Below are 13,720 nucleotides of genomic sequence, written 5' to 3' on the forward strand. Positions count from 1 at the left end.
CAAGCTAGGGTGAGAAGAGGAACAGATGTTCAATATGAACTGACCTGAAATGTGTACTCAGGTAACCATATAATTTTAAATACTGATGATAGTCATGACTGATATGCCAACTGAATACTGCCTCCCACCAGCATGTCAAAACAGCAAGCGAGAAGAATAGTCATCGGAAAAATAATAAATCACAATCACTTAAAGACTGGAGTACTTCAGGGACATCTGTTATGAATATACCACCAAATGATTCCTCTGAGTTCGGGATGGTGTTTGCTGCTTATATGGATAAGACGGGGAATTACAACCTACCCTCCCCTGGAAGGCAGCAAAACAGACCCCACTCAGGAGTATAAGAAGGTACCTGGGAGCAAAGGCATAAACACACAGCTGTGTAGGAAGAACCTCACTGAGAAAAAATAATCTTACAAGAATGACAAATTCAGTGATTGCACAAGCCACTTCAAGCCTAACCACACTTGCCAAAGTGACCCTGAGATGAAGAACTGTTAGAGGGAATGGTAAGATCCCCTGAAATATGGAAAAACCTTGAACTCCATTTTATTTTTCTGGAGGTCCTGTTCTAAATTCTCTAAGAATTGACTCAGACAATTTTGAAATAACTAGAGTTGCTAGAATTACTAGAGATTACTCTGTTTTCAGGTAAATTAACTGTGCAGGCACAAGGATTCTGTTCAGAGATAAGTGCTCCAACCCGAAGGCATATGTCATTTAAAGGAGAGATGACAATCTAGATTTCTAAATCTGGTGTCACTGTTAAGCGTATGAGGATAGTTTGCTAGGGAACTCCTTTCAAAATAGCAGGCTGCCCTTGTGCAATTACATTATCCAAGTTGGGAATGCACTGATGTAATGAACAAGGCAAGGCACAAGCTAGGCAGGTATGGAATGTCACCAGCACCTGCAACATTCCATACCTGCTAAGAAAGCATCCTGCTATATCCCTAAGAAAGTGCATTGCCTCTAGTATGTTAAAAAAAAAAAAAGTGTCAGAATAACTGTATTCCTTGCAAGCATCTCCTCACTTAGGGTTCTATTATTGGTAAGAAGACAAAAATCTTTAATATATGCCAACTAGATCACTAACGACAGCACTGGGAAGTTCATCTGGAATGTGCAAGAACAATAACGTGAAAGCAAGAAGAGTCAGAAGTCAACAGGTACACAGTTATCCCTATTGTTGAAATCACAGCAATAGAGAGTTGGATTTTGCTGGTGGCAAATTCTGACCCACACAGTTAAATATCACGGTGTACAAGACATGCTGTGGATTAACCACACAGGAATAACAAAGCCAACGAACTAGACAGCTGAAAGTGAGAGGCACCAATAGGACCACTTCTCATAGACTTGAAAATTGAGATAGTTGTTAATGCAGGAAAAGCTACAGGGGTTCCATCCAACACCGACATCAACATCTTCAGCATAACCCATCAGCTCAGGGCTGGGGCCAATAATTAGCTTTAACAAGCCCCTCAGGGGGTCCTGCTGCAGATTGAGGTTGAATTCCCTTGGGTATCATCTGGGTTCTAACTCTAACCCTAACCCCCATCCTAACTCAAGGAGCTGTGTGACTTTGGAAAAGTGACTAAATTACAGTGAGTTTCTGTTTTGTCATCCATAAATTCGGGTTCATCACAGCATGTTTCTGATCAAAGACACTTAAGATTATAGGTACAGAGGTTTGTAAGGAGGCAGACCCCTAAGAAAGGGTGGTAGCTTTGAGGTTGTCATTTTGAATGAGTGTCATTGTTACCCTATCTCAGTACAATTGGCTCTCAGCACCTCCCCCTTTCAGAATGTCTGTAAATATCTCTACTCATAGACTATGCCCCTTGTGGCTCAGCTGCACTGAGGCAAGGGCAGGGAGACTACAGCTTATGAAAACCCCACAGGTGACCCAGATGTGCACTTCCACTGGAAATCCAAACTTAAGAGACCTGAAACTCTTGGGGATTCCAAGGCTATGTCCAAGAGCTAGCAAGAAAGGCAATCCAGTGAACTTCTGAAAAGTCCCAGAGAGGACTCCTGACTAGACAAGGGCAGACGATCCCAAGAAAGAGGAAAGAGAAAGAACCCAAGAAAGAAAGCACTGTGGAAGGAGGGGGGCCTGGGCCCCAAGAGGACACACGCCAGAGGTGGAAGAAGCAAAATAAAGGCACAGTGAAAATGGTGGACGATGCTAAGATGGAAAAGGGACTCACAAATATTGAGTTGTCAGACAGCATCAGTCATTTCAGACCAAAAGATAGTAGAGGAAAAACACTACCGCCTGGGAAAAAGTAGTGCTACGTTCATCCCAGATGCAACCATAGCAGGTCCTGGAATGATGCCATCTTTTCGCTCAATGTCATTTTGTTAGAACACTTACAAGAAGAAATGAAATCCCAGCCAAGGAGATGACAGTATTCACGGACCTAGCTTGGTAGCGTGCGCCTTCACTTAAAGTCGCACTTTCAGAGAACCAATGGGTGCTGTTAAGTGAGGATTTACTGTACATTTGATCCCTGTTATTGACAGATCCTGTATTTTTGAATATTCCTAATCACTAAAACTTATCTCTAATCCCCAAAATCAAGACCTAGGGGAGTTCATGGTCATCTGAGGATATGTCCAGAGCAGGAGACCATTTGAGTCTTTCGTCTTGCACATGTTGCCAGCTGAGGCTGAACAAGGCAACATCTGTCTTCCTGTCTACCCTGCATGCCCTAAACAAGTGTCCTTTTCATGGTCTAGTTAATGCCATGTTTTAAAATTTTTTTTGCGTGCATTTTATTGGTGATTTCACTGTTTCAGAGGCAGCACTGAAATGCTATCTAGTTGGAGGGAGAAGATTGCGATGTGCCTTGTAGGAAAACGCGTGTGTTAGGTGAGCTTCCTTCAGGTATGAGTTCATTGGTAATGAATGAACAGTACACATCATATAAGGTGTCTCTGAACAGAAACATATATGAATTGAGGTTATGCATTGATCAGTTGACAAAATACAACCAGAAGCTGGCAAGAACAAAACCTTTTATTTCCCCTAGGAGATGGTTCAATATTGGCTAATTCCAAGTTTGCAGCAATTTCATAAAGAACATACCTACTCTGACTAACAGGCCCTGCAAATAATGAGAATCAACTGTAGTTACTCAAAATTTAATTTGCTACCATCATTGCCAACAAAGACTAAGATCTCACCGGAAGGAGTAAGATAGTAAGGAAATGCCAAGCCACTTGAAAGGTTTCATATCTAAGAGTTCAAATTAGTGATAATCTGGAATTCCAAAATAATGCATAGTAATTCATTCAACAAATATTTATGGAGCCATGGTGCTGGGTGCCATGCTAGGAATACAGTGTTAGCATTCAACAGTAATCCTTACCCTCAAAGAGTTTACACTTCACTCAAAGACTAAGACCATAAATGAGTTATGATATTAAAATAATGAAATACATAGCTTGCCAGAGTGTTAAGGACCAAGGAAAAAGACAAAATAGGGGAGGGAGTATACAGTGAGAGAGGTGTGGTAAAAATGAAACAGGGCACTCAGAAAAAACAGTGGATACAGGAGAAAGGTAGAAGAAATAAAGGTTACAAAAATTGAAAAGGACAAGACCAAAAATTGGTCTTTAAATATAGTATTACTTAATATTCTAAAAAAGAACTGTGTGGAATATACTTATTTGCTAAAAACACGTATTTCACAAAGTGGCTAGATAGAAGATGAAGCTTTTCTGCATTCCAGTAATAGCCACTATAAAACACAATTTTAAAACATTCTTTACACAGTTGTCTCAAAAGTTACATAACACCCAAGAACAGCCTTAACAAGAAATACATATGACCTATATAAAGACAACTGCAAAATGGAAAGATATAAAAAGAGAGCTGGAATAATGGAGTTAGGTGTATTATTCGAGGGAAGAAGAACAAAGAGATTAAGGTATCAAAAATTCCCCAAATTGGTGTGATATCTTGGAAGACAAAAGGAGTCAATTGCATGGAGTGTGACAGAAATAAACTTATAGAGAACTTAATACAGTATATACAGATGCTGATTTATAATGATGCACACCTGACCTTTATATAATGTAAAAGCAATACTACTTCAATGAAAAAAAAATTCAGTCTCCCCAATTTAAAGTTTAAGACATGCCATTTCAATCCTTACCCTTAAAAAGAAAAAAATGACTAGTATACCTTAAAAGAGTGAGTTGTACAATGTGTGAATCATATGTTAATACAACTGTTATTGACAAAAGACAAGGAAAGGAAATTCACAAAGGAGGACATTTAAATGGCCAATGAATCACAGAGTGGAAAGTTTATCCTCCATCTCCAAAAAAAAAGAATTTAATTTAAAGTGAAAATCCATTTTCATCTATAAACTTACTGAAGGTTTTTTAATCGCAATCTTCACTGTTGGAGAATGCCATTTTCATTAAACACTGGTCAACACTGAATATTGCTATTAAAAAGATTTCAGTAACAAAAGTTTTTCTTTAAAAACCCAATCTCAACACAACCCAGTGATGTAGGTACTAATATTATTTAACCCTTTTCACAAATGGAAAACCAAGGTTCCAAGAAGTGCAGTAGGTGCCCAAGACAACTCAACTAGTGACTTGTATAACTGGGTCCAGATAGATCATGAATCTGGCTGCAGATTCTGAACTCTAGAACATGAGACAAAACTGCCTCTTCAAAACAATGTATAAAAACAATTGCCACAAAACAGAGTAAATGTTTAAAATGAAAATTGAAAGAATGGACACACCCTTTCTGACCGTAAATCATTAGAAAACATTTGGTACGTGCTTACTATGCCTTAGTCTTGGCAAGGTTACGAAAGGAGTTCCTCCAGGGCTGGCTCCTAGTGAGGACAGCCACACTGGGTAGAACAGAGTTCCTTCCCCAGCTGATATCAGGCTGTCACCATGACATGGGAAGGAATCCTTCAGCAGATACTGAAGCACCATTCATGTCAATGTTCTGGCTGATGTTGCTTCTACTAATACTGCAAAGCAAATCTTCAGGAAGTAAAACTTCTTAGCTCCCTTCTCAGCCTAAAAGACCTAAACATGGACCAGTACTCTCAATGGTGGTATCTTTTGTTTGTTTTTTTAAATATTTATTTATTTATACATACAAGAACAGGGGTACAGGAAGAGATGCGAGAGATGAGAAGATTCACCAGAGACAGAGTGGGGAGCAGAACAGGCAGATAAACTGAAATATACTGCTAAGGGGAACAGTGGGTGAGTCAGGAGAGGTCTGCTGCACCATGTGGGTAGCTCCGTGGCCAGGATCAAACTCGTGCTGCAGTAGCTGCAGATTGCTTCATAGGGCTGCATCTTAACCCCTTGCATCATCAGGGAGGCCCCTCAATGGTCATATCTTAACTCCATTCCTAACATGGAAAATAAGCATGCTTCTATATAGACAAAGAAACTGGGAAAAAAAAAAAAAAAAACAGACATCTGCCTACATGAAATTAAGGAAACCAAGCTGAGGAATAAGATCACTCATTTCCCAGTACAACAGCTCTGAAGACTTTATAAATTATAGATGTATTCTCAACTATATCAAAAGTATCACACTCAAGAAAAGAAAAAAGATTTTAAGAACAAAAGAGCTGTAAAGTATAAAGAGGAATTTTTTCTTTATTTTTCATGCTATAAAGTTCTAGATTTTATTAAAAAATGAAACTATTTTGCAAATGAAATGGAGTCAGCAATGCTCATTGTAGAGAACCAAGTCAGTGACTTAGAAGACTAGCTTAAAAAATTCTCTGAGAATTAAGGAACAACAAAAATGATGAGCAAAATGACAGAAATATTGAGAGTAAATCCAGAAGAAATGATAACACATTAACCAATGTTAATGAGTTAAGGAAGAAAGTAATAACCAATGGTACAATTTCAAAAAACGCTGATGCAGAATAAAAGATTCAGTACCAACCCACATCAATGAAAACTACATATCTAGACATACACTTCTGATATTTTGAATTTAAAAGATAATCTTACAAGAAACAGAAAAGTTATTATTTTTTTAAAGATTTATTTTTATTTATTTAGGCATACAAGAACTGGGGTGCAGGCCAGAGATGTGGGGGGTGAGAGGATTCACCAGAGACATAGTGGGAAGCAACACGGGCAGATCTACTGAAATACACTGCTGAAGGAAGCAGTGGGCAAGACAGGAGAGGTCTGCTGCGCCATATGTGGATTACTTCCCTGGCAGGGATCGATCTCATGTCACAATGGCTGGTGATAACTAAATAGTGCTGAGATTTTAACCCCTGTGCCAGCAGGGAGGCCCAAGGCTATTATTTTTTTTTAATTTTGTTAGTATCAGACTTCTCAACACCATGGTTTTCAAAAAAATAAATGTGCAACAAAATCTTTACAACCAACCATGCTAAATATTGTTCATGTTGAAGGGCAAACAAACAAACAAAACAAAAACCCAACCTTTTCCATTTTCAGATTTGCAAGAGCCCAGAAAATGTCCTGCCTAAGAAAAAAATACCAATGACAAAAACATAGACCATCAAATAATTCATAAGATGAAAGTAAATTTTCATTTGATGTCTAATTCTTATCAACATAACTATTTAAAAATATAACTTCTATTTAAATGAGACATATAATATGTAAAGACTTATAAAAACAGTCTAAAAACTATTGATTTTTCCAGTAAAAACAGGGAGGCAAGGGTTATATACAAGAAAATTACTAAAAATTCCGTTTCTTCTAACAAAAAAAAAAAAAAAAAACACAACAGGACAATTAAAAAGGTATTTAGAATAACTAAATAAGAGACCAGGAAAAAAACTAATTATAATAAAGTAAAAATCAAAAACAACAAGCAATTATAAACCAGAGACATTCTACGGGGGGAGGGACGGGTGAAGAGATTAGTGTCAAAATAAAGGGGGGTGGTAATTGTATGGGGAATATAACCAAGATGAAAATGCATACATTGTGCAAAAATGAAAAATGATGTAAAAATTATATAAAATAAAATTTGAAAAAAGGTATTGAACAATTAACCAGCCAAGAACTGGGAGAAAATGGAAGTCCAGTGAGTAAATTCAGAATTGGGGCCATAGGAGGACATTTCTGAATCACAAGAATTAGCTAAGAGAGTGTCAGCTAAAAGGACCTATTGGGAATTTGTATTAGAACCCTGAAGGGCTGTGCTCCAAGAGTAAGGATAAACCATAAACAAACAAGCCCCATGATGAACACTGCCCAGATTCATGTGCAAGGCTCAGAAAAAGTCCATCCCTACAAATGATTTGAGATGATCTTTCTTTGGAGTCTAGATTGGACGAAAATCCAATCTAGAAACAGTAAAGCTATTCTAGATCTGTTTAATTCTATAAACATGTTTTCCAAATATGATTCCAAGAACACAAACAAATACAGGAAGAGAGAAGGCAACTAACAGAAATACCAGACAATACAAATAGACCTACAGGGATTCCAGAGGTTGAAATATCAGACAAAGATTTTAAAGTATGCTTGTGCAGGGGTAGGAGGTGTATGGGAAATGTCTGTACCTTCCTCTCAATTTTGCTGCAAGCCCAAAAACAGTTCTAAGAAAATAAAGTTTATTTTAAAACTGGCAAACAGAAAAATAATAACAATAAAATTGAATAATAAAATAACTATACTTATTGCATTCCAGGAGTTAAGACAACATTGAAAATTTTAACAAAGAAATAGAAACTAAAAAAATTACACAACAGATTTCCAGAACTGAAAAAATACAGTTCTCAAAATTAAGGCCTCAGAGGAAGACTTTTAAGAAAAATTAGACACTGATGGTTAATAATTATTGAATTGGAAGATTAACTGGAATATATAAGAAAGAACAGAGAAAATACAATTCAAAGTTAAAGAGGATATAATGAGGGAGTTTAACATGCATTGGAACAGAATACCACAGAAGGAAGAAGAGCTGGGAGGGAGCATTCAGTCCTCTAAATTGATGAAAATTATCAACTTTATAGACGAGGAAACAACATGGTAGCCATAAGACAATGTAACAGCATCTAAATCACTGAAGTAAATCATCACAACCTGAGAATTCCCTTCTAAATGAAAAAAAAAAATCCTCCAAGAATAAGCATAAAATAAAGATTTTGCAGAAAACAAAAACAAAGATAATTTACTATCAGCCTTTTACTGAGGAAATAATAAAGGATATTCTTCAGGAAATATTTTCAGATGGTAGGCTGTAATCAAAAGAAGAAGTAAAGTATCGCAAAAATGGGAAACTGGGGAAAGTTAAAAGAATAATAATGTCTTGTGGAGGTTTAAATGTATAGATATAAAACACTGAAAAACAGCAGCATGTAAGACCAAAGAGCAAAAAATTAAAGATTTCCATATATTTCTGCATTATCTGGGAGAAATATAAAATGCCAATTAACATTAGAACTTAAGATTAGTGTGTATGTTGTAATCTTTAGAGTAATCTCTATAAGAAAATGAAATACATCAGAGGAAAATGGGGTAATTTTCTTAATAAAATGGCAAGAAAGAAGATAAAGAAGAATGTAGAATCACTAGAACAAAGAGAAAAGTACACAGTAAATGATTGTTTTAAATCCTAATAGATGCATAATTATATTAAATATAAATGGTCTAACTATTCCAGTTAAAGCATAAAGTATCTTTAAAAATCTAACTATATGCCATATGCAAACACACATCTAAAACTTATGAAGACAAAAAAGTTGAAAGTAAAACAATGGAAACAAAATGTCATGCAAACACTATCAAAAGAGCATGATATATTTCTCTATTAATATCAGACAAGGTGTTCTTAAAATCTAAAAAACTTTAGTAGAGTTGAGAAGGGAGACTCTTTTACAGTGGTAAATGATTAACTTCTCTAAAAAATATATATATATATATATAAATCTGTATATGCCTAATGTGATAACTCAAATTGTAAAATGTAAAAGTTGCCATCACAATTATACTGATATATAAAAATACAAAAATGACAAAATTACAAGGAGAAACATACATATTCACAATGGGAACTGAGACTTTCACACATTCCATTCAATGGACAGAACAAGTAGATAAAAGCATTAACAACACCAAAAATATGAACATACAATTAATAATCTTGACATAAATCACATAGATAGAATGTTGTACCCAACAACTGCAGGATACAACTGTTTTTAATAAGCACAAAAAACTTACCAAGAGTAGACACATACTAGGTGATAAGCAAATCTCAACACATTTTAACGTACCAATATGAGAATATGTTCTCTAAAAATACATTTAGTCTAAAACAATAACAGATAAAACGAAAATCTTCAGGTTTGGAAATTAAGAAATATATTTCAAAAACAAATGGAAATTAGAAAATGTTTTGAACTCAATAATAATTAAAAGGTATATACTAAAACCTGTTGCATATGGCTAAAGCAGTGCTTAAATAAATACATACAATTTTAATTGATATACTGAGGGAAGGAAGACTGAAATTTAATAAACTAAACACACATGTCCACTTTTTAGCAAAAGGAAAAAAAACAGGAAAAGGAGATGTAAGAAAATTCTAAAGATAAGAGCAGACAAGACACAAATTAAATAGAAAAATCCACAAAGTCAAGAGCTAGCAAATACTTCTAAAAAATAAAATAAAACCAAACCATTGGTAAGAATAATCAGGAAAAAAGAGAGGGGGGTGGTAAATATAAGTAGTCAAAGATAAAGGGGAAAATCACTACTCAGCTAAAAAGGTAAAAGAATACGAGAACCAACCACAAAGGTGAAAGTGGGTGCTGGCAGTGTTTTGTAAGAAGAAAACTTTATGATAGTAAAATGGGTATTCACTTTGTAACTCACTAAGATATATATAATTTTGGCAATAAATGAGTAATAGGTTGAATGGATAAAATACAGAAGGAAAACAAGAACAGAAAAAAATTAAAAGTGGCCAAGACAAAGCAGAATCAATTTCATAGTTTTTATACATAATACTCACGATACTAGGGGCCAGTTATACAATAGTGAGAAAAACAAACATAGCTCTTTCCGTCATGAACTTTATAGGAACCAAACATTAAATAGTCAAACAAATATATTCCAAACCAGAAGTCCTACGAAAAAAATATGGAGAAAATACCAGAAATAAAACAGGGAAAATTAATCTGGTCTTAGATGTCAAGGAAGACTTCCTCTAAGATGGGACATTTGAAGTAAGAGTCAAAAACTGAGAATGAACTAATAAGTGCAATAGCAAGAAAGCATTCCAGGCAAAGGCTAAAGAGTATTATGAGCAGTTTTTTAATATGATACATGGTACATCAAGACCTGTAGAAGGCCAGAATGAGGAAAGCACAAAAAACAAAGGGAGAGTACTAAAATATTGGCAAAGGTCAGCAAAAAAAGCATAGCATAGCAGTTAGATGCATTTAGCAGAATATTAAAAAAATAAAATCATCACACAGTAGGACTTGGTGGACATCCCCAGTATGGAAGATAAGCATTAAGAAAATTGTTGTGAGGGGCCTCCCTGGTGGCGCAAGGGGTTAAGATGCAATCTATGACGCTCATTGCAGCCACTACAGAACAAGATCGATCCCCAGCCAGGGAGTTAGCCACATGGCGCAGCAGACCTCTCCTGCCTTGCCCGCTGCTCCCCTCAGCAGTGTATTTCAGACGATCTGCCTGTTCTGTTCCCAACTCTGTCTCTGGTGAATCCCCTCACCCCCCAAAACTCTGGCCTGTACCCCGGTTCTTATGTGTATAAATAAATAAATCTTAAAAAAAAGAAAGTTGTTGTGAAATTATAACAAGGAATTAAAAGAGGAAGATTTTTTTCAGTATAAATCTTTTTCAATATTAGAGAATTATGCCTGTTCGAGGAATTGTGAAGACTTAGTATGTACAGTCCCTTCCTGAAGAACTCTCCAGCATCATTAAGCATCAGTCCAAGAAAACAAAATTATGGAATACAAAAAAGAGTAATAAGTGAAGATATAAGTAAACTGTTGACAATTTATTATACTTAAGAAAATATTAAAGATAGAATGCCCAAGAAAGCAGATACAGTATTAAGTACACAATAGTATCAGAAATCTATATAAAGAATTCAAATAATTAAGAGACCAGTAAAGAAGAAAAAAAAAAGTGACTAAATGCTCTAACCTTGTTTAAAGGGGAGGCTATAACGATTGTTTAGCTCTAGGCATTAGTCAAAACAAATTATCAGATGTTTGTTAAAAATGTAAGGACAACTATTACAAAAATAAGAAGCATATATATAATTATCAAAATGCTAAAAAAGAAATGGCACTCAACAACAACAAAAAAAAAAGATCCCAAGGAAAACAAGAAAGCATAATAAACAGAAAATATATTTATGATATCACAAATAATTTCACATTATGCACTGATACAGAAACCCATCTATGGATGACCTTCAGACATCAAACTACCTCTCATGCTATGACAAAACCAAAGACGATCTAAGAAACTTATGTGCTATAATTTAAAAGCTGTATTAATAGGAATACATCTTAATTAAAAATACAATTTATTCATATAATATGGATAGCAAATTTTGTGTTCTCCAGAGACTATGCATCTTCCAAATATCAAGAAAATATTGATCAGATATTTAATCATAAAAAAATTTCAACAGTACTGCAAAACAGAGTTAGTTATTTAAATCTTGATCTCTGACCATATCACATAAAAAACTAAAAGTCAAAAACAACACAATGGACACCTAAGTGTTGGGTGTGGTACAGTGACATACATCTGAAGAGGTGTGTACCTATACCTCTGAATCATAAACAGTGTTGTAAACCAGTGTCACTTTAATAAAAATAAATAAATTTTAAAAATAAAAGTTTAAAACAACAAAAAGAGGAACAAAGCATTAATTTGCATATGGAAATTTAAAAGCACTCTTCTAAATAATTATTGGGTAAATGAGCAAAGAGCAACTGAAAATATGTTCTATTTGAAAAATAATATTTTAATTAGAAGACTACAAAATAAAACTGCAGTTAAAACTGTATGCTGGAGAAATTCATAGCTTTTCCTGTTTTATTATCAAACATCAAATGTGAAAATAAATAAGCTAAGCTAGAAAATTAAGAAGATAGAAAATTAAGCCCAAAGAAAACATAAATACTTCAGAAATAAATCTGATGAATTTGGTAAGCTGTCAGAGTTTGAATATTAGCATACTAGGACTGAGATATACCACATCTAAGTCCTTATCATGGACAGTCTTTGGCATGAATTTACCAGGAGACAGATACAAAAAAAATTGTAAAAGCAAAGCATGAGAACAAAACAAACTAAAATAATTCCAACTTCCATTCATAATGAAATGGATAAATTCCTTATGCATGCATATCTTATATCTGCATATTATATACTATATATTAAATACTGTACAATGCATTTTCAAGTAACCTTTACATGTACATATATTTGAATATACATATAGTCTTATAAAGAAATATTACACTCCTATAAAAATGAATTTCATTAACATAGATCGTCTTAAGAGTATAATGTAGAGCAGAAAGCAAGATAACAAGAACACAATTTGACTTCAATTCTATAAAGTTCAAAACCAAGGAAAATCAAGCAACATAAATTTTAGGGATGCATATATAAGTTACAAAGCTGTAAAATTGAAGAAGTAATTAACCAGAAATTCAGAAGAGTTACCTCATGGAGAGAAGGATGGGTATACACTGAAAGAATTACAGAGGACTGAAAAGACATTCTATATTTAAAGCATGTAATTAGTATACTCATAATATTATTAAGTTATCCATAAACATTATGTATATTTTTGTTTGCATATTGTACTTCATAACTAAAAGGAGGAAAAAATAAATGAAAGAATAGTAATAAACAAGAAACTGATTAATATAGAGCATATCACAGTGAAAAGGAAAAATAGGGCTAAGAATTTATTTTATTTAAAAATTTCAATACAAGAAACCAAGTGCTAGCAGCCTAAAATTAGGGAAAAAAAAAAAAAAGACAATGCAAAAAGCCACAGCCTTAGGTAGAGAAGATCATGACTAAATACATGAAAGAGATATTTTGAAAATGCAGGAGAAAATTATTTGCACCTCCCCAAACAAACGTTAAAACAGGGATAATAATATGAGTTTCTTACTAAATATACATTACATAAAATTACTCCTAAAAGGGGATATAAAAAAATCATTAAAAATGCTATCAAAAATTGTCTAAGAAAAACCCAAACACATAAAATATTGCAACAACTCATTTCTTTTAGAAATGATACAAAGGAAAGCTTAATTAAAATGTTGTATAATCAATGCCTAAAAATGGGGGGAAATAAAAGGTTAATCAATTACTTTCACGAAACCAGCATCATCCTGACATTAAAAATTGAACTAAAATAGTACACACACAAGGAAAAAGCCAAAGATACCAACCACATTTATGAATATCTGTGATAAAATTGTGAACACCCATCAAAACTGAGTGAACTTAACAAAATAATAAAATTAAAAATACACTGTCATCAAATATGTTTATTTCAAAATATGGGAAGTTAACTTTAGAAAACTGGGAGCTAAATTACACCAAAGATAAGGAGAAAGATCACCTCATGAGGTACAAAAAAGGCATCTAATGAATTATAGCACCCTTTCCTTCCTTATTAAAAAAAATAGTA

This window comes from Talpa europaea (assembly GCF_964194135.1).
Source record: "Talpa europaea genome assembly, chromosome: 16".
Lineage (NCBI taxonomy): Eukaryota > Metazoa > Chordata > Mammalia > Eulipotyphla > Talpidae > Talpa > Talpa europaea.